The sequence below is a fragment of the Gorilla gorilla genome, chromosome 7 (assembly GCF_029281585.2).
Source record: "Gorilla gorilla gorilla isolate KB3781 chromosome 7, NHGRI_mGorGor1-v2.1_pri, whole genome shotgun sequence".
NCBI classification, from domain to species: Eukaryota; Metazoa; Chordata; class Mammalia; order Primates; family Hominidae; genus Gorilla; species Gorilla gorilla.
The window spans coordinates 153,969,263-153,994,196 of record NC_073231.2 but is presented as its reverse complement, the minus strand read 5'-3'; positions in this window follow the sequence as shown (position 1 = coordinate 153,994,196).

The following is a 24,934-nucleotide window of genomic DNA, read 5'->3' as shown; positions in this document are numbered from 1 at the left end:
TTAAGATGGAGATATCCACACCGCTATCTGTAGAAACATGGAAATATCCACACCGCTATCTGTATAAACATGGAAATATCTACACCGCTATCTGTATAAACATGGAAATATCAACATCGCTACCTGAATAAACATGGAAATATCAGCACCGCTATCTGTATGAACATGGAAATATCTACACCGCTATCTCTATGAACATGGAAATATCTACACCGATATCTGTATGAAAATGGAAATATCTTCACCGCCATCTGTATGAACATGGATATATCTACACAGCCATCTGGATGAACATGGAAATAACAGCACCGCTGTCTGTATGAACATGGAAATATCTACACCGCTACCTGAATGAACATGGATATATCTACACAGCCATCTGGATGAACATGGAAATATCTACACCGCTCTCTGTATGAACATGGAAATATCTACACAGCTATCTGTATGAACATGGAAATATCTGCACCGCTAACTGTGTAAACATGCATACATCTTCACCTCTATCTGTATAAACATGGAAATATCTACACCGCTACCTGTATAAACATGGAAATATCAGCACCGCTATCTGTATGAACATGGAAATATCTACACAGCCATCTGGATGAACATGGAAATATCTACACCACTATCTGTATGAACATGGAAATAGCTACACCGCTATCTGTATGAACATGGAAATATCTACACCGCTATCTGTGCAAACATGCATACATCTTCACCGCTATCTGTATAAACATGCAAATATCTACACCGCTATCTGTATGAACATGGAAATATGTACACCGCTATCTGTTTGAACATGGAAATATCTACACCGCTATCTGCATGAAAATGGAAATAACTACACAGCTATCTGCATATACACGGAAATATCTACAAAGCTATTTCTTTACACATGGAAATAACTACACCGCTATCTCTATAAACATGGAAATATCTACACCGCCATCTGTATGAACATGGAAATATCTGCACCGCCATCCGAATGAACATATAAATATCTACACCGCCATCTGTATTAAGATGGAGATATCTACACCGCTATCTGTATAAACATGGAAATATCTACACCGCTATCTGTATAAACATGGAAATATCTACACCGCTATCTGTATAAACGTGGAAATATCTACACCGCTACCTGTATAAACATGCAAATATCAGCACCGCTATCTGTATGAACATGGAAATATCTACACAGCCTTCTGGAAGAAATTGGAAATATCTACACCGCTATCTGTATGAACATTGAAATATCTACACCGCTATCTGTATGAACATGGAAATATCTACACCACTATCTGTGCAAACATGCATACATCTTCACCGCTATCTGTATAAACATGGAAATATCTACACCGCTATCTGTATGAACATGGAAATATATACACAGCTATCTGTTTGAACATGGAAATGTCTACACCGCTATCTGCATGAAAATGGAAATATCTACACAGCTCTCTGCATGTACATGGAAATATCTACAAAGCTATTTCTTTTCACATGGAAATATCTACACCGCAATATCTATAAACATGGAAATATCTACACCGCCATCTGAATGAACATGGAAATATCTGCACCGCCATCTGTATGAACATATAAATATCTACACCGCCATCTGTATTAAGATGGAGATATCTACACCGCTATCTGTATAAACATGAAAATACCTACACCGTTATCTGTATAAACATGGAAATATCTACACCGCTATCTGTATAAACATGGAAATATCAACACCGCTACCTGAATAAACATGGAAATATCAGCACCGCTATCTGTATGAACATGGAAATATCTACACCGCTATCTCTATGAACATGGAAATATCTACACCGATATCTGTATGAAAATGGAAATATCTTCACCGCCATCTGTATGAACATGGATATATCTACACAGCCATCTGGATGAACATGGAAATAACAGCACCGCTGTCTGTATGAACATGGAAATATCTACACCGCTATCTGAATGAACATGGATATATCTACACAGCCATCTGGATGAACATGGAAATATCTACACCGCTCTCTGTATGAACATGGAAATATCTACACCGCTATCTGTATGAACATGGAAATATCTGCACCGCTAACTGTGTAAACATGCATACATCTTCACCTCTATCTGTATAAACATGGAAATATCTATACCGCTACCTGTATAAACATGGAAATATCAGCACCGCTATCTGTATGAACATGGAAATATCTACACAGCCATCTGGATGAACATGGAAATATCTACACCACTATCTGTATGAACATGGAAATAGCTACACCGCTATCTGTATGAAGATGGAAATATCTACACCGCTATCTGTGCAAACATGCATACATCTTCACCGCTATCTGTATAAACATGCAAATATCTACACCGCTATCTGTATGAACATGGAAATATCTACACCGCTATCTGTTTGAACATGGAAATATCTACACCGCTATCTGCATGAAAATGGAAATATATACAGAGCTATCTGCATATACATGGAAATATCTACAAAGCTATTTCTTTACACATGGAAATAACTACACCGCTATCTCTATAAACATAGAAATATCTACACCACCATCTGTATGAACATGGAAATATCTGCACCGCCATCTGCATGAACATATAAATATCTACACCACCATCTGTATTAAGATGGAGACATCCACACCGCTATCTGTATGAACATGGAAATATCTACACCGCGACCTATATAAACATGGAAATATCAGCACCGCTATCTGTACGAACATGGAAATATCTACACAGCCTTCTGGATGAACATGGAAATATCTACACCGCTATCTGTATGAACATGGAAATATCTACACCGCTATCTGTATGAACATGGAAATATCTACACCGCTATCTGTATGAACATGGAAATATCTACACCGCTATCTGTATGAACATGGAAATATCTACACCGCTATCTGTGCAAACATGCATACATCTTCACCGCTATCTGTATAAACATGCAAATATCTACACCGCTATCTGTATGAACATGGAAATATCTACACCGCTATCTCTTTGAACATGGAAATATCTACACCGCTATCTGCATGAAAATGGAAATATCTACACAGCTATCTGCATATACAAGAAAATATCTACAAAGATATTTCTTTACACATGGAAATAACTACACCGCTATCTCTATAAACTTGGAAATAACTACACCGCCATCTGTATGAACATAGAAATATCTGCACCGCCATCTGTATGATCATATAAATATCTACACCGCCATCTGTATTAAGATGGAGATATCTACTCCGCTATCTATATAAACTTGGAAATATCTACACCGCTATCTGTATGAACTTGGAAATATCTACACAGCTATCTGTATAAACACGGAAATATCTACACCGCTACCTGTATAAACATGGAAATATCAGCACCGCTATCTGTTTGAACATGGAAATATCTACACCGTTATCTCTATGAACATGGAAATATCTACACCGCTATCTGTATGAACATGGAAATAGTAACACCGCTATCTGTATGAACATGGAAATATCTACACCGCTGTCTGTATGAACATGGAAATATCTACACAGCTATCTGTATGAACATGGAAATATCTACACCGCTATCTCTATGAACATGGAAATATCTTCACCACCATCTGAATGAACATGGATATATCTACACAGCCATCTGGATGAACATGGAAATATCTACACCGCTATCTGTATGAATGTGGAAATATCTGCACCGCTAACTGTGTAAACATGCATATATCTTCACCTCGATCTGTATGAAAATGGAAATATCTACACCGCTATCTGTATAAACATGGGAATATCTACACCGCTACCTGTATAAACATGGAAATATCAGCACCGCTATCTGTATGAACATGGAAATATCTACACAGCCATCTGGATGAACATGGAAATATCTACACCGCTATCTGTATGAACATGGAAATAGCTACACCGCTATCTGTATCAACATGGAAATGTCTACACCGCTATCTGTACGAACATGGAAATATCTACACCGATATCTGTATGATCATGGAAATATCTTCACCGCCATCTGTATGAACATGGATATAACTACACAGCCATCTGGATGAACATGGAAATATCTACACCGCTATCTGTATGAACATGGAAATATCAACACCGCTATATGTATAAACATGGAAATATCTACACCGCTATCTGTATGAACATGGAAATATCTACACCGCTATCTGTATGACCATGGAAATATCTTCACTGCCATCTGTATGAACATGGATTTAACTACACAGCCATCTGGATGAACATGGAAATATCTACACCGCTATATGTATGAACATGGAAATATCTACACCGCTATATGTATAAACATGGAAATATCTACACCGCTATCTGTATGAACATGGAAATATCTACACCGCTATCTGTATGAACATGGAAATATCTACACCGCTATCTGAATGAACATGGAAATATCTACACCGCTATCTGTATGAACATGGAAATATCTTCACTGCCATCTGCATGAACATGGATATATCTACACAGCCATCTGGAAGAATATGGAAATATCTACACCGCTATCTGTATTAACATGGAAATATCTACACCGCTATCTGTGTTAACATGCATACATCTTCACCGCTATCTGTGTAAACATGCAAATATCTACACCGCTACCTGTATAAACATGGAAATATCAGCACCGCTATCTGTATGAACATGGAAATATCTGCACAGCCATCTGGATGAACATGGAAATATCTACACCGCTATCTGTATGAACATGGAAATAGCTACACCGCTATATGTATGAACATGGAAATATCTACACCACTATCTGTATGAACATGGAAATATCTACACCGCTATCTGTATGAACATGGAAATATCTTCACCGCCATTTGTATGAACATGGATATATCTACACAGCCATCTGGATGAACATGGAAATATGTACCCCGCAATCTGTATGAACATGGAAATAGCTACACCTCTATCTGAATGAAAATGGAAATATCTACACCGCTATCTGTATGAACATGGAAAGATCTACACCGCTATCTGTATGAACATGGAAATATCTTCACCGCCATCTGTATGAACATGGATATATCTATACAGCCATCTGGATGAGCATGGAAATATCTACACCGCTATCTGAATGAACATGGAAATATCTACACCACTATCTGTATGAACATGGAAATATCTACATCACTATCTGTATGAACATGGAAATATCTACACTGCTATCTGTGCAAACATGCATACATCTTCACCGCTATCTGTATAAACATGGAAATATATACACCGCTATCTGTATGAACATGGAAATAACTACACCGCTATCTGTTTGAACATGGAAATATCTACACCGCTATCTGCATGAAAATGGAAATATCTACACAGGTATCTGCATATACACAGAAATATCTACAAAGCTATTTCTTTACACATGGAAATAACTACACCGCTATCTCTAAAAACATGGAAATATCTACACCACCATCTGTATGAACATGGAAATATCTGCACCGCCATCTGTATGAACATATAAATATCTACACCGCCATCTCTATTAAGATGGAGATATCTACACCGCTATCTGTATAAACATGGAAATATCTACACCGCTATCTGTATGAACTTGGAAATATCTACACTGCTATCTGTGTTAACATGGAAATATCTACACAGCTATCTGTTTGAACATCGAAATATCTACACCGCTATCTGCATGAAAATGGAAATATCTACACAGCTATCTGCATATACATGGAAATATTTACAAAGCTATTTCTTTAAACATGGAAATATCTACACCGCAGTCTCTATAAACATGGGAATATCTACACCGCCATCTGTATGAACATGGAAATATCTGCACCGACATCAGTATGAACATATAAATATCTACACCGCCATCTGTATTAAGATGGAGATATCTACACCGCTATCTGTATAAACATGAAAATATCTACACCGATATCTGTATAAACATGGAAATATCAGCACCGCTATCTGTTTGAACATGGAAATATCTACACCGCTATCTGTATGAACATGGAAATATCTACACCGCTATCTGTATGAACATGGAAATACTAACACCGCTATCTGTATGAACATGGAAATATCTACACCGCTGTCTGTATGAACATGGAAATATCTACACAGCTATCTGTATGAACATGGAAATATCTACACCGCTATCTCTATGAACATGGAAATATCTTCACCACCATCTGAATGAACATGGATATATCTACACAGCCTTCTGGATGAACATGGAAATATCTACACCGCTATCTGTATGAATATGGAAATATCTGCACCGCTAACTGTGTAAACATGCATACATCTTCACCTCTATCTGTATGAAAATGGAAATATCTACACCACTATCTGTATAAACATGGGAATATCTACACCGCTACCTGTATAAACATGGAAATATCAGCACCGCTACCTGTATGAACATGGAAATATCTACACAGCCATCTGGATGAACATGGAAATATCTACACCGCTATCTGTATGAACATGGAAATAGCTACACCGCTATCTGTATGAACATGGAAATGCCTACACCGCTATCTGTATGAACATGGAAATATCTACACCGCTATCTGTATGATCATGGAAATATCTTCACCGCCATCTGTATGAACATGGATATAACTACACAGCCATCTGGATGAACATGGAAATATCTACACCGCTATATGTATGAACATGGAAATATCAACACCGCTATATGTATAAACATGGAAATATCTACACCGCTATCTGTATGAACATGGAAATATCTACACCGCTATCTGTATGACCATGGAAATATCTTCACTGCCATCTGTATGAACATGGATTTAACTACACAGCCATCTGGATGAACATGGAAATATCTACACCGCTATATGTATGAACATGGAAATATCTACACCGCTATATGTATAAACATGGAAATATCTACACCGCTGTCTGTATGAACATGGAAATATCTACACCGCTATCTGTATGAACATGGAAATATCTACACCGCTATCTGAATGAACATGGAAATATCTTCACCGCTATCTGTATGAACATGGAAATATCTTCACAGCCATCTGCATGAACATGGATATATCTACACAGCCATCTGGATGAATATGGAAATATCTACACCGCTATCTGTATGAACATGGAAATATCTACACCGCTATCTGTGTTAACATGCATACATCTTCACCGCTATCTGTGTAAACATGCAAATATCTACACCGCTACCTGTATAAACATGGAAATATCAGCACCGCTATCTGTATGAACATGGAAATATCTACACAGCCATCTGGATGAACATGGAAATATCTACACCGCTATCTGTATGAACATGGAAATAGCTACACCGCTATATGTATGAACATGGAAATATCTACACCACTATCTGTATGAACATGGAAATATCTACACCGCTATCTGTATGAACATGGAAATATCTTCTCCGCCATTTGTATGAACATGGATATATCTACACAGACATCTGTATGAACATGGAAATATCTACCCCGCAATCTGTATGAACATGGAAATAGCTACACCTCTATCTGAATGAACATGGAAATATCTACACCGCTATCTGTATGAACATGGAAAGATCTACACCGCTATCTGTATGAACATGGAAATATCTTCACCGCCATCTGTATGAACATGGATATATCTACACAGCCATCTGGATGAGCATGGAAATATCTACACCGCTATCTGAATGAACATGGAAATATCTACACCGCTATCTGTGTAAACATGCATACATCTTCACCGCTACCTGTATAAACATGGAAATATCAGCACCGCTATCTGTATGAACATGGAAATATCTACACAGTCTTCTGGATGAACATGGAAATATCTACACCGCTATCTGTATGAACATGGAAATATCTACACCGCTACCTGTATAAACATTGAAATATCAGCACCGCTATCTGTATGAACATGGAAATATCTTCACAGCCTTCTGGATGAACATGGAAATATCTACACCGCTATCTGTATGAACATGGAAATAGCTACACTGCTATCTGTATGAACATGGAAATATCTACACCACTATCTGCATGAACATGGAAATATCTACACCGCTATCTGTATGAACATGGAAATATCTACACCGCTATCTGTGCAAACATGCATACATCTTCACCGCTATCTGTATAAACATGGAAATATCTACACCGCTATCTGTATGAACATGGAAATATCTACACCGCTATCTGTTTGAACATGGAAATATCTACACCGCTATCTGCATGAAAATGGAAATATCTACACAGCTATCTGCATATACACGGAAATAACTACAAAGCTATTTCTTTACACTTGGAAATAACTACACCGCTGTCTCTATAAACATGGAAATATCTACACCGCCATCTGTATGAACATGGAAATATCTGCACCGCCATCTGTATGAACATATAAATATATACACTGCCATCTGTATTAAGATGGAGATATCTACACCGCTATCTCTATAAACATGGAAATATCTACACCGCTGTCTGTATAAACATGGAAATATCTACACCGCTATCTGTATGAACATGGAAATATCTACACCGCTACCTGTATAAACATGGAAATATCAGCACCGCTATGTGTATGAACATGGAAATATCTACACAGCCTTCTGGATGAACATGGAAATATCTACACCGTTATCTGTATGAACATGGAAATATCTACACCGCTATCTGTATGAACATGGAAATATCTACACCGCTATCTGTATGAACATGGAAATATCTACATCGCTATCTGTATGAACACGGAAATATCTACACCGCTATCTGTGCAAACATGCATACATCTTCACCGCTATCTGTATAAACATGGAAATATCTACACCGCTATCTGTATAAACATGGAAATATCTACACCGCTATCTGTATAAACATGGAAATATCTACACCGCTACCTGTATAAACATGGAAATATCTACACCGCTACCTGTATAAACATGGAAATATCAGCACCGCTATCTGTATGAACATGGAAATATCTACACCGCTATCTGTATGAACATGGAAATATCTACACCGCTATCTGCATGAAAATGGAAATATCTACACAGCTATCTGCATATACATGGAAATATCTACAAAGCTATCTCTTTACAAATGGAAATAACTACACCGCTATCTCTATAAACATGGAAATATCTACACCACTATCTGTATAAACATGGAAATATCTACACCGCTATCTGTATAAACATGGAAATATCTACACCACTATCTGTATAAACATGGAAATATCTACACCGCTACCTGTACAAACATGGAAATATCAGCACCGCTATCTGTATGAACATGGAAATACCTACACTGCTATGTGTATGAACATGGAAATATCTACACCGATATCTGTATGAACATGGAAATATCTTCAATACCATCTGTATGAACATAGATATATCTACACAGCCATCTGGATGAACATGGAAATATCAGCACCGCTGTCTGTATGAACATGGAAATAGCTACACCGCTATCTGTATGAACATGGAAATATCTACACCGCTATCTGTATGAACATGGAAATATCTACACCGCTATCTGTATGAACATGGAAATATCTTCACCGCCATCTGTATGAACATGGATATATCTACACAGCCATCTGGATGAACACGGAAATATCTACACCGCTATCTGCATGTGCATGGAAATATCTACAACGCTATCTGTGTAAACATGTATACATTTTCACCACTATTTGTTTAAACATGGAAATATCTACACTGCTATCTGTATGAACATGGAACTATCTACACCGCTATCTGTTTGAACATGGAAATATCTACACCGCTATCTGCATGAAAATGGAAATATCTACAAAGCTATCTGCATATACATGGAAATATCTATACAGCTATCTCTTTACACATGGAAATAAGTACACCGCTATCTCTATAAACATGGAAATATCCACACCGCCATCTGTATGAACATGGAAATATCTGCACCGCCATCTGTATGATCATATAAATATCTACACCGCCATCTGTATTAAGATGGAGATATCTACTCCGCTATCTGCATAAACTTGGAAATATCTACACCGATATCTGTATAAACATGGAAATATCTACAACGCCATTTGTATGAACATGGAAATATCTTCAGCGCCATCTGTATGAACATGGATTTATCTACACACCCATATGGATGAACATGGAAATATCTACACCGCTATCTGTACGAACATTTAAATAGCTACACCGCTATCTGTATGAACATGGAAATACCTACGCCGCTATCTGTATGAACTTGGAAATATCTACACCGCTATCTGTATGAACATGGAAATATCTTCACCGCCATCTGTATGAACATGGATGTATCTACACAGCTATCTGTATGAACATGGAAATATCGACACCGCTATCTGTATGAACATGGAAATATCTTCACCGCCATCTGAATGAACATGGATATATCTACAGAGCCATCTGGATGAACATGGAAATATCTACAAAGCTATTTCTTTACACATGGAAATATCTACACCGCAATCTATATAAACATGGAAATATCTACACCGCTATCTGCATGAAAATGGAAATATCTACAGAGCTATCTGCATATACATGGAAATATCTACAAAGCTATTCCTTTACACATGGAAATAACTACACCGCTATATCTATAAACATAGAAATATCTACACAGCCATCTGTATGAACATGGAAATATCTGCACCGCCATCTGCATGAACATATAAATATCTACACCACCATCTGTATTAAGATGGAGATATCCACACCGCTATCTGTATAAACATGGAAATATCCACACCGCTATCTGTATAAACATGGAAATATCTACACCGCTATCTGTATGAACATGGAAATATCTACACCGCTACCTATATAAACATGGAAATATCAGCACCGCTATCTGTATGAACATGGAAATATCTACACAGCCTTCTGGATGAACATGGAAATATCTACACCGCTATCTGTATGAACATGGAAATATCTACACCGCTATCTGTATGAACATGGAAATATCTACACCGCTATCTGTATGAACATGGAAATATCTACACCGCTATCTGTATGAACATGGAAATATCTACACCGCTATCTGTGCAAACATGCATACATCTTCACCGCTATCTGAATAAACATGCAAATATCTACACCGCTATCTGTATGAACATGGAAATATCTACACCGCTATCTGTTTGAACATGGAAATATCTACACCGCTATCTGCATGAAAATGGAAATAACTACACAGCTATCTGCACATACACGGAAATATCTACAAAGCTATTTCTTTACACATGGGAATAACTACACCGCTATCTCTATAAACATGGAAATATCCACACCGCCATCTGTATGAACATGGAAATATCTGCACCGCCATCTGTATGATCATATAAATATCTACACCGCCATCTGTATTAAGATGGAGATATCTACTCCGCTATCTGCATAAACTTGGAAATATCTACACCGATATCTGTATAAACATGGAAATATCTACAACGCCATTTGTATGAACATGGAAATATCTTCAGCGCCATCTGTATGAACATGGATTTATCTACACACCCATATGGATGAACATGGAAATATCTACACCGCTATCTGTACGAACATTTAAATAGCTACACCGCTATCTGTATGAACATGGAAATACCTACGCCGCTATCTGTATGAACTTGGAAATATCTACACCGCTATCTGTATGAACATGGAAATATCTTCACCGCCATCTGTATGAACATGGATGTATCTACACAGCTATCTGTATGAACATGGAAATATCGACACCGCTATCTGTATGAACATGGAAATATCTTCACCGCCATCTGAATGAACATGGATATATCTACAGAGCCATCTGGATGAACATGGAAATATCTACAAAGCTATTTCTTTACACAAGGAAATATCTACACCGCAATCTATATAAACATGGAAATATCTACACCGCTATCTGCATGAAAATGGAAATATCTACAGAGCTATCTGCATATACATGGAAATATCTACAAAGCTATTCCTTTACACATGGAAATAACTACACCGCTATATCTATAAACATAGAAATATCTACACAGCCATCTGTATGAACATGGAAATATCTGCACCGCCATCTGCATGAACATATAAATATCTACACCACCATCTGTATTAAGATGGAGATATCCACACCGCTATCTGTATAAACATGGAAATATCCACACCGCTATCTGTATAAACATGGAAATATCTACACCGCTATCTGTATGAACATGGAAATATCTATACCGCTACCTATATAAACATGGAAATATCAGCACCGCTATCTGTATGAACATGGAAATATCTACACAGCCTTCTGGATGAACATGGAAATATCTACACCGCTATCTGTATGAACATGGAAATATCTACACCGCTATCTGTATGAACATGGAAATATCTACACCGCTATCTGTATGAACATGGAAATATCTACACCGCTATCTGTATGAACATGGAAATATCTACACCGCTATCTGTGCAAACATGCATACATCTTCACCGCTATCTGTATAAACATGCAAATATCTACACCGCTATCTGTATGAACATGGAAATATCTACACCGCTATCTGTTTGAACATGGAAGTATCTACACCGCTATCTGCATGAAAATGGAAATAACTACACAGCTATCTGCATATACACGGAAATATCTACAAAGCTATTTCTTTACACATGGGAATAACTACACCGCTATCTCTATAAACATGGAAATATCTACACCGCCATCTGTATGAACATGGAAATATCTGCACCGCCATCCGAATGAACATATAAATATCTACACCGCCATCTGTATTAAGATGGAGATATCTACACCGCTATCTGTATAAACATGGAAATATCTACACCGCTATCTGTATAAACATGGAAATATCTACACCGCTATCTGTATAAACGTGGAAATATCTACACCGCTACCTGTATAAACATGGAAATATCAGCACCGCTATCTGTATGAACATGGAAATATCTACACAGCCTTCGTTAAGAAAATGGAAATATCTACACCGCTATCTGTATGAACATTGAAATATCTACACCGCTATCTGTGTGAACATGGAAATATCTACACCACTATCTGTGCAAACATGCATACATCTTCACCGCTATCTGTACAAACATGGAAATATCTACACCGCTATCCTTATGAACATGGAAATATCTACACAGCTATCTGTTTGAACATGGAAATATCTACACCGCTATCTGCATGAAAATGGAAATATCTACACAGCTCTCTGCATGTACATGGAAATATCTACAAAGCTATTTCTTTTCACATGGAAATATCTACACCGCAATATCTATAAACATGGAAATATCTACACTGCCATCTGAATGAACATGGAAATATCTGCACCGCCATCTGTATGAACATATAAATATCTACACCGCCATCTGTATTAAGATGGAGATATCTACACCGCTATCTGTATAAACATGAAAATACCTACACCGTTATCTGTATAAACATGGAAATATCTACACCGCTATCTGTATAAACATGGAAATATCATCTCCGCTACCTGAATAAACATAGAAATATCAGCACCGCTATCTGTATGAACATGGAAATATCTACACCGCTATCTCTATGAACATGGAAATATCTACACCGATATCTGTATGAAAATGGAAATACCTTCACCGCCATCTGTTTGAACATGGATATATCTACACAGCCATCTGGATGAACATGGAAATAACAGCACCGCTGTCTGTATGAACATGGAAATATCTACACCGCTATCTGAATGAACATGGATATATCTACACAGCCATCTGGATGAACATGGAAATATCTACACCGCTCTCTGTATGAACATGGAAATATCTACACCGCTATCTCTATGAACATGGAAATATCTGCACCGCTAACTGTGTAAACATGCATACATCTTCACCTCTATCTGTATAAACATGGAAATATCTACACCGTTACCTGTATAAACATGGAAATATCAGCACCGCTATCTGTATGAACATGGAAATATCTACACAGCCATCTGGATGAACATGGAAATATCTACACCACTATCTGTATGAACATGGAAATAGCTACACTGCTATCTGTATGAACATGGAAATATCTACACCGCTATATGTGCAAACATGCATACATCTTCACCGCTATCTGTATAAACATGCAAATATCTACACCGCTATCTGTATGAACATGGAAATATCTACACGGCTATCTGTTTGAACATGGAAATATCTACACCGCTATCTGCATGAAAATGGAAATAACTACACAGCTATCTGCATATACACGGAAATATCTACAAAGCTATTTCTTTACACATGGAAATAACTACACCGCTATCTCTATAAACATGGAAATATCTACACCGCCATCTGTATGAACATGGAAATATCTGCACCGCCATCCGAATGAACATATAAATATCTACACCGCCATCTGTATTAAGATGGATTTATCTACACCGCTATCTGTATAAAGGTGGAAATATCTACACCGCTACCTGTATAAACATGGAAATATCAGCACCGCTATCTGTATGAACATGGAAATATCTACACAGCCTTCTGGAAGAAAATGGAAATATCTACACCGCTATCTGTATGAACATTGAAATATCTACACCGCTATCTGTATGAACATGGAAATATCTACACCGCTATCTGTGCAAACATGCATACATCTTCACCGCTATCTGTATAAACATGGAAATATCTACACCGCTATCTGTATGAACATGGAAATATCTACACAGCTATCTGTTTGAACATGGAAATATCTACACCGCTATCTGCATGAAAATGGAAATATCTGCACAGCTCTCTGCATGTACATGTAAATATCTACAAAGCTATTTCTTTTCACATGGAAATATCTACAGCGCAATATCTATAAACATGGAAATATCTACACCGCCATCTGAATGAACATGGAAATATCTGCACCGCCATCTGTATGAACATATAAATATCTACACCGCCATCTGTATTAAGATGGAGATATCTACACCGCTATCTGTATAAACATGAAAATACCTACACCGTTATCTGTATAAACATGGAAATATCTACACCGCTATCTGTATAAACATGGAAATATCAACACCGCTACCTGAATAAACATGGAAATATCAGCACCGCTATCTGTATGAACATGGAAATATCTACACCGCTATCTCTATGAACATGGAAATATCTACACCGATATCTGTATGAAAACGGAAATATCTTCACCGCCATCTGTATGAACATGGATATATCTACACAGCCATCTGGATGAACATGGAGATAACAGAACCGCTGTCTGTATGAACATGGAAATATCTACACCGCTATCTGAATGAACATGGATATATCTACACAGCCATCTGGATGAACATGGAAATATCTACACCGCTATCTGTATGAACATGGAAATATCTGCACCGCTAACTGTGTAAACATGCATACATCTTCACCTCTATCTGTATAAACATGGAAATATCTACACCGCTACCAGTATAAACATGGAAATATCAGCACCGCTATCTGTATGAACATGGAAATATCTACACAGCCATCTGGATGAACATGGAAATATCTACACCAGTATCTGTATGAACATGGAAATAGCTACACCGCTATCTGTATGAACATGGAAATGTCTACACCGATATCTGTAAGAACATGGAAATATCTATACCGCTATCTGTATGAGCATGGAAATATCTTCACCGCCATCTGTATGAACATGGATTTAACTACACAGCCAACTTGATGAACATGGAAATATCTACACCGCTATATGTATGAACATGGAAATATCTACACCGCTATATGTATAAACATGGAAATATCTACACCGCTATCTGTTAGAACATGGAAATATCTACTCCGCTATCTGCATGAAAATGGAAATATCTACAGAGCTATCTTCATATACATGGAAATATCTACAAAGATATTTCTTTACACATGGAAATAACTACACCGCTATCTCTATAAACATAGAAATATCTACACCACCATCTGTATGAACATGGAAATATCTGCACCGCCATCTGCATGAACATATAAATATCTACACCACCATCTGTATTAAGATGGAGACATCCACACCGCTATCTGTATGAACATGGAAATATCTACACCGCGACCTATATAAACATGGAAATATCAGCACCGCTATCTGTATGAACATGGAAATATCTACACAGCCTTCTGGATGAACATGGAAATATCTACACCGCTATCTGTATGAACATGGAATTATCTACACCGCTATCTGTATGAACATGGAAATATCTACACCGCTATCTGTATGAACATGGAAATATCTACACCGCTATCTGTATGAACATTGAAATATCTACACCGCTATCTGTGCAAACATGCATACATCTTCACCGCTATCTGTATAAACATGCAAATATCTACACCGCTATCTGTATGAACATGGAAATATCTACACCGCTATCTGTTTGAACATGGAAATATCTACACCGCTATCTGCATGAAAATGGAAATATCTACACAGCTATCTGCATATACAAGAAAAAATCTACAAAGATATTTCTTTACACATGGAAATATCTACACCGCTATCTCTATAAACTTGGAAATAACTACACCGCCATCTGTATGAACATAGAAATATCTGCACCGCCATCTGTATGATCATATAAATATCTACACCGCCATCTGTATTAAGATGGAGATATCTACTCCGCTATCTATATAAACTTGGAAATATCTACACCGATATCTGTATAAACATGGAAATATCTACACCGCTATCTGTATGAACATGGAAATAGCTACACCGCTATCTGTATGAACATGGAAATGCCTACACCGCTATCTGTATGAACATGGAAATATCTACACCGCTATCTGTATGATCATGGAAATATCTTCACCGCCATCTGTATGAACATGGATATAACAACACAGCCATCTGGATGAACATGGAAATATCTACACCGCTATATGTATGAACATGGAAATATCAACACCGCTATATGTATAAACATGGAAATATCTACACCGCTATCTGTATGAACATGGAGATATCTACACCGCTATCTGTATGACCATGGAAATATCTTCACTGCCATCTGTATGAACATGGATATAACTACACAGCCATCTGGATGAACATGGAAATATCTACACCGCTATATGTATGAACATGGAAATATCTACACCGCTATATGTATAAACATGGAAATATCTACACTGCTATCTGTATGAACATGGAAATATCTACACCGCTATCTGTATGAACATGGAAATATCTACACCGCTATCTGAATGAACATGGAAATATCTACACCGCTATCTGTATGAACATGGAAATATCTTCACCGCCATCTGCATGAACATGGATATATCTTCACAGCCATCTGGATGAATATGGAAATATCTACACCGCTATCTGTATGAACATGGAAATATCTACACCGCTATCTGTGTTAACATGCATACATCTTCACCGCTATCTGTGTAAACATGCAAATATCTACACCGCTACCTGTAAAAAACATGGAAATATCAGCACCGCTATCTGTATGAACATGGAAATATCTACACAGCCATCTGGATGAACATGGAAATATCTACACCGCTATCTGTATGAACATGGAAATAGCTACACCGCTATATGTATGAACATGGAAATATCTACACCACTATCTGTATGAACATGGAAATATCTACACCGCTATCTGTATGAACATGGAAATATCTTCACCGCCATTTGTATGAACATGGATATATCTAAACAGCCATCTGGATGAACATGGAAATATCTACCCCGCAATCTGTATGAACATGGAAATAGCTACACCTCTATCTGAATGAACATGGAAATATCTACACCGCTATCTGTATGAACATGGAAAGATCTACACCGCTATCTGTATGAACATGGAAATATCTTCACCACCATCTGTATGAACATGGATATATCTACACAGCCATCTGGATGAGCATGGAAATATCTACACCGCTATCTGAATGAACATGGAAATATCTACACCGCTACCTGTGTAAACATGCATACATCTTCACCGCTACCTGTATAAACATGGAAATATCAGCACCGCTATCTGTATGAACATGGAAATATCTACACAGCCTTCTGGATGAACATGGAAATATCTACACCGCTATCTGTATGAACATGGAAATATCTACACCGCTATCTGTATGAACATGGAAATATCTACACCGCTATCTGTATGAACATGGAAATATCTACACCGCTATCTGTATGAACATGGAAATATCTACACCGCTATCTGTGCAAACATGCATACATCTTCACCGCTATCTGTATAAACATGGAAATATCTACACCGCTATCTGTATGAACATGGAAATATCTACACCGCTATCTGTTTGAACATGGAAATATCTACACCGCTATCTGCATGAAAATTTAAATATCTACACAACTATCTGCATATACACGGAAATATCTACAAAGCTATTTCTTTACACTTGGAAATAACTACACCGCTATCTCTATAAACATGGAAATATCTACACCGCCATCTGTATGAATATGGAAATATCTGCACCGCCATCTGTATGAACATATAAATATATACACTGCCATCTGTATTAAGATGGAGATATCTACACCGCTATCTCTATAAACATGGAAATATCTACACCGCTATCTGTATAAACATGGAAATATCTACACCGCTATCTGTATGAACATGGAAATATCTACACCGCTACCTGTATAAACATGGAAATATCAGCACCGCTATGTGTATGAACATGGAAATATCTACACAGCCTTCTGGATGAACATGGAAATATCTACACCGCTATCTGTATGAACATGGAAATATCTACACCGCTATCTGTATGAACATGGAAATATCTACACCACTATCTGTATGAACATGGAAATATCTACATCACTATCTGTATGAACATGGAAATATCTACACCGGTATCTGTGCAAACATGCATACATCTTCACCGCTATCTGTATAAACATGGAAATATCTACACCGCTATCTGTTAGAACATGGAAATATCTACTCCGCTATCTGCATGAAAATGGAAATATCTACAGAGCTATCTTCATATACATGGAAATATCTACAAAGCTATTTCTTTACACATGGAAATAACTACACCGCTATCTCTATAAACATAGAAATATCTACACCACCATCTGTATGAACATGGAAATATCTGCACCGCCATCTGCATGAACATATAAATATCTACACCACCATCTGTATTAAGATGGAGACATCCACACCGCTATCTGTATGAACATGGAAATATCTACACCGCGACCTATATAAACATGGAAATATCAGCACCGCTATCTGTATGAACATGGAAATATCTACACAGCCTTCTGGATGAACATGGAAATATCTACACCGCTATCTGTATGAACATGGAATTATCTACACCGCTATCTGTATGAACATGGAAATATCTACACCGCTATCTGTATGAACATGGAAATATCTACACCGCTATCTGTATGAACATTGAAATATCTACACCGCTATCTGTGCAAACATGCATACATCTTCACCGCTATCTGTATAAACATGCAAATATCTACACCGCTATCTGTATGAACATGGAAATATCTACACCGCTATCTGTTTGAACATGGAAATATCTACACCGCTATCTGCATGAAAATGGAAATATCTACACAGTTATCTGCATATACAAGAAAAAATCTACAAAGATATTTCTTTACACATGGAAATATCTACACCGCTATCTCTATAAACTTGGAAATAACTACACCGCCATCTGTATGAACATAGAAATATCTGCACCGCCATCTGTATGATCATATAAATATCTACACCGCCATCTGTATTAAGATGGAGATATCTACTCCGCTATCTATATAAACTTGGAAATATCTACACCGATATCTGTATAAACATGGAAATATCTACACCGCTATCTGTATGAACATGGAAATAGCTACACCGCTATCTGTATGAACATGGAAATGCCTACACCGCTATCTGTATGAACATGGAAATATCTACACCGCTATCTGTATGATCATGGAAATATCTTCACCGCCATCTGTATGAACATGGATATAACAACACAGCCATCTGGATGAACATGGAAATATCTACACCGCTATATGTATGAACATGGAAATATCAACACCGCTATATGTATAAACATGGAAATATCTACACCGCTATCTGTATGAACATGGAGATATCTACACCGCTATCTGTATGACCATGGAAATATCTTCACTGCCATCTGTATGAACATGGATATAACTACACAGCCATCTGGATGAACATGGAAATATCTACACCGCTATATGTATGAACATGGAAATATCTACACCGCTATATGTATAAACATGGAAATATCTACACTGCTATCTGTATGAACATGGAAATATCTACACCGCTATCTGTATGAACATGGAAATATCTACACCGCTATCTGAATGAACATGGAAATATCTACACCGCTATCTGTATGAACATGGAAATATCTTCACCGCCATCTGCATGAACATGGATATATCTTCACAGCCATCTGGATGAATATGGAAATATCTACACCGCTATCTGTATGAACATGGAAATATCTACACCGCTATCTGTGTTAACATGCATACATCTTCACCGCTATCTGTGTAAACATGCAAATATCTACACCGCTACCTGTAAAAAACATGGAAATATCAGCACCGCTATCTGTATGAACATGGAAATATCTACACAGCCATCTGGATGAACATGGAAATATCTACACCGCTATCTGTATGAACATGGAAATAGCTACACCGCTATATGTATGAACATGGAAATATCTACACCACTATCTGTATGAACATGGAAATATCTACACCGCTATCTGTATGAACATGGAAATATCTTCACCGCCATTTGTATGAACATGGATATATCTAAACAGCCATCTGGATGAACATGGAAATATCTACCCCGCAATCTGTATGAACATGGAAATAGCTACACCTCTATCTGAATGAACATGGAAATATCTACACCGCTATCTGTATGAACATGGAAAGATCTACACCGCTATCTGTATGAACATGGAAATATCTTCACCACCATCTGTATGAACATGGATATATCTACACAGCCATCTGGATGAGCATGGAAATATCTACACCGCTATCTGAATGAACATGGAAATATCTACACCGCTACCTGTGTAAACATGCATACATCTTCACCGCTACCTGTATAAACATGGAAATATCAGCACCGCTATCTGTATGAACATGGAAATATCTACACAGCCTTCTGGATGAACATGGAAATATCTACACCGCTATCTGTATGAACATGGAAATATCTACACCGCTATCTGTATGAACATGGAAATATCTACACCGCTATCTGTATGAACATGGAAATATCTACACCGCTATCTGTATGAACATGGAAATATCTACACCGCTATCTGTGCAAACATGCATACATCTTCACCGCTATCTGTATAAACATGGAAATATCTACACCGCTATCTGTATGAACATGGAAATATCTACACCGCTATCTGTTTGAACATGGAAATATCTACACCGCTATCTGCATGAAAATTTAAATATCTACACAACTATCTGCATATACACGGAAATATCTACAAAGCTATTTCTTTACACTTGGAAATAACTACACCGCTATCTCTATAAACATGGAAATATCTACACCGCCATCTGTATGAATATGGAAATATCTGCACCGCCATCTGTATGAACATATAAATATATACACTGCCATCTGTATTAAGATGGAGATATCTACACCGCTGTCTCTATAAACATGGAAATATCTACACCGCTATCTGTATAAACATGGAAATATCTACACCGCTATCTGTATGAACATGGAAATATCTACACCGCTACCTGTATAAACATGGAAATATCAGCACCGCTATGTGTATGAACATGGAAATATCTACACAGCCTTCTGGATGAACATGGAAATATCTACACCGCTATCTGTATGAACATGGAAATATCTACACCGCTATCTGTATGAACATGGAAATATCTACACCACTATCTGTATGAACATGGAAATATCTACATCACTATCTGTATGAACATGGAAATATCTACACCGGTATCTGTGCAAACATGCATACATCTTCACCGCTATCTGTATAAACATGGAAATATCTACACCGCTATCTGTATGAACATGGAAATAACTACACCGCTATCTGTTTGAACATGGAAATATCTACACCGCTATCTGCATGAAAATGGAAATATCTACACAGGTATCTGCATATACACAGAAATATCTACAAAGCTATTTCTTTACACATGGAAATAACTACACCGCTATCTCTATAAACATGGAAATATCTACACCACCATCTGTATGAACATGGAAATATCTGCACCGCCATCTCTATGAACATATAAATATCTACACCGCCATCTCTATTAAGATGGAGATATCTACACCGCTATCTGTATAAACATGGAAATATCTACACCGCTATCTGTATGAACTTGGAAATATCTACACCGCTATCTGTGTTAACATGGAAATATCTACACAGCTATCTGTTTGAACATCGAAATATCTACACCGCTATCTGCATGAAAATGGAAATATCTACACAGCTATCTGCATATACATGGAAATATTTACAAAGCTATTTCTTTACACATGGAAATATCTACACCGCAGTCTCTATAAACATGGGAATATCTACACCGCCATCTGTATGAACATGGAAATATCTGCACCGACATCTGTATGAACATATAAATATCTACACCGCCATCTGTATTAAGATGGAGATAACTACACCGCTATCTGTATAAACATGAAAATATCTACACCGCTACCTGTATAAACATGGAAATATCAGCACCGCTATCTGTTTGAACATGGAAATATCTACACCGTTATCTCTATGAACATGGAAATATCTACACCGCTATCTGTATGAACATGGAAATAGTAACACCGCTATCTGTATGAACATGGAAATATCTACACCGCTGTCTGTATGAACATGGAAATATCTACACAGCTATCTGTATGAACATGGAAATATCTACACCGCTATCTCTATGAACATGGAAATATCTTCACCACCATCTGAATGAACATGGATATATCTACACAGCCATCTGGATGAACATGGAAATATCTACACCGCTATCTGTATGAATATGGAAATATCTGCACCGCTAACTGTGTAAACATGCATACATCTTCACCTCTATCTGTATGAACATGGAAATATCTACACCGCTATCTGTATAAACATGGGAATATCTACACCGCTACCTGTATAAACATGGAAATATCAGCACCGCTATCTGTATGAACATGGAAATATCTACACAGCCATCTGGATGAACATGGAAATATCTACACCGCTATCTGTATGAACATGGAAATAGCTACACCGCTATCTGTATGAACATGGAAATGTCTACACCGCTATCTGTATGAACATGGAAATATCTACACCGCTATCTGTATGATCATGGAAATATCTTCACCGCCATCTGTATGAACATGGATATAACTACACAGCCATCTGGATGAACATGGAAATATCTACACCGCTATATGTATGAACATGGAAATATCAACACCGCTATATGTATAAACATGGAAATATCTACACCGCTATCTGTATGAACATGGAAATATCTACACCGCTATCTGTATGACCATGGAAATATCTTCACTGCCATCTGTATGAACATGGATTTAACTACACAGCCATCTGGATGAACATGGAAATATCTACACCGCTATATGTATGAACATGGAAATATCTACACTGCTATATGTATAAACATGGAAATAACTACACCGCTATCTGTATGAACATGGAAATATCTACACCGCTATCTGTATGAACATGGAAATATCTACACCGCTATCTGAATGAACATGGAAATATCTACACCGCTATCTGTATGAACATGGAAATATCTTCACCGCCATCTGCATGAACATGGATATATCTACACAGCCATCTGGAAGAATATGGAAATATCTACACCGCTATCTGTATGAACATGGAAATATCTACACCGCTATCTGTGTTAACATGCATACATCTTCACCGCTATCTGTGTAAACATGCAAATATCTACACCGCTACCTGTATAAACATGGAAATATCAGCACCGCTATCTGTATGAACATGGAAATATCTACACAGCCATCTGGATGAACATGGAAATATCTACACCGCTATCTGTATGAACATGGAAATAGCTACACCGCTATATGTATGAACATGGAAATATCTACACCACTATCTGTATGAACATGGAAATATCTACACCGCTATCTGTATGAACATGGAAATATCTTCACCGCCATTTGTATGAACGTGGATATATCTACACCACTATCTGTATGAACATGGAAATATCTACACCGCTATCTGTATGAACATGGAAATATCTTCACCGCCATTTGTATGAACATGGATATATCTACACAGCCATCTGGATGAACATGGAAATATCTACCCCGCAATCTGTATGAACATGGAAATAGCTACACCTCTATCTGAATGAACATGGAAATATCTACACCGCTATCTGTAAGAACATGGAAAGATCTACACCGCTATCTGTATGAACATGGAAATATCTTCACCGCCATCTGTATGAACATGGATATATCTATACAGCCATCTGGATGAGCATGGAAATATCTACACCGCCATCTGAATGAACATGGAAATATCTACACCGCTATCTGTGTAAACATCCATACATCTTCACCGCTACCTGTATAAACATGGAAATACCAGCACCGCTATCTGTATGAACATGGAAATATCTACACAGCCTTCTGGATGAACATGGAAATATCTACACCGCTATCTGTATGAA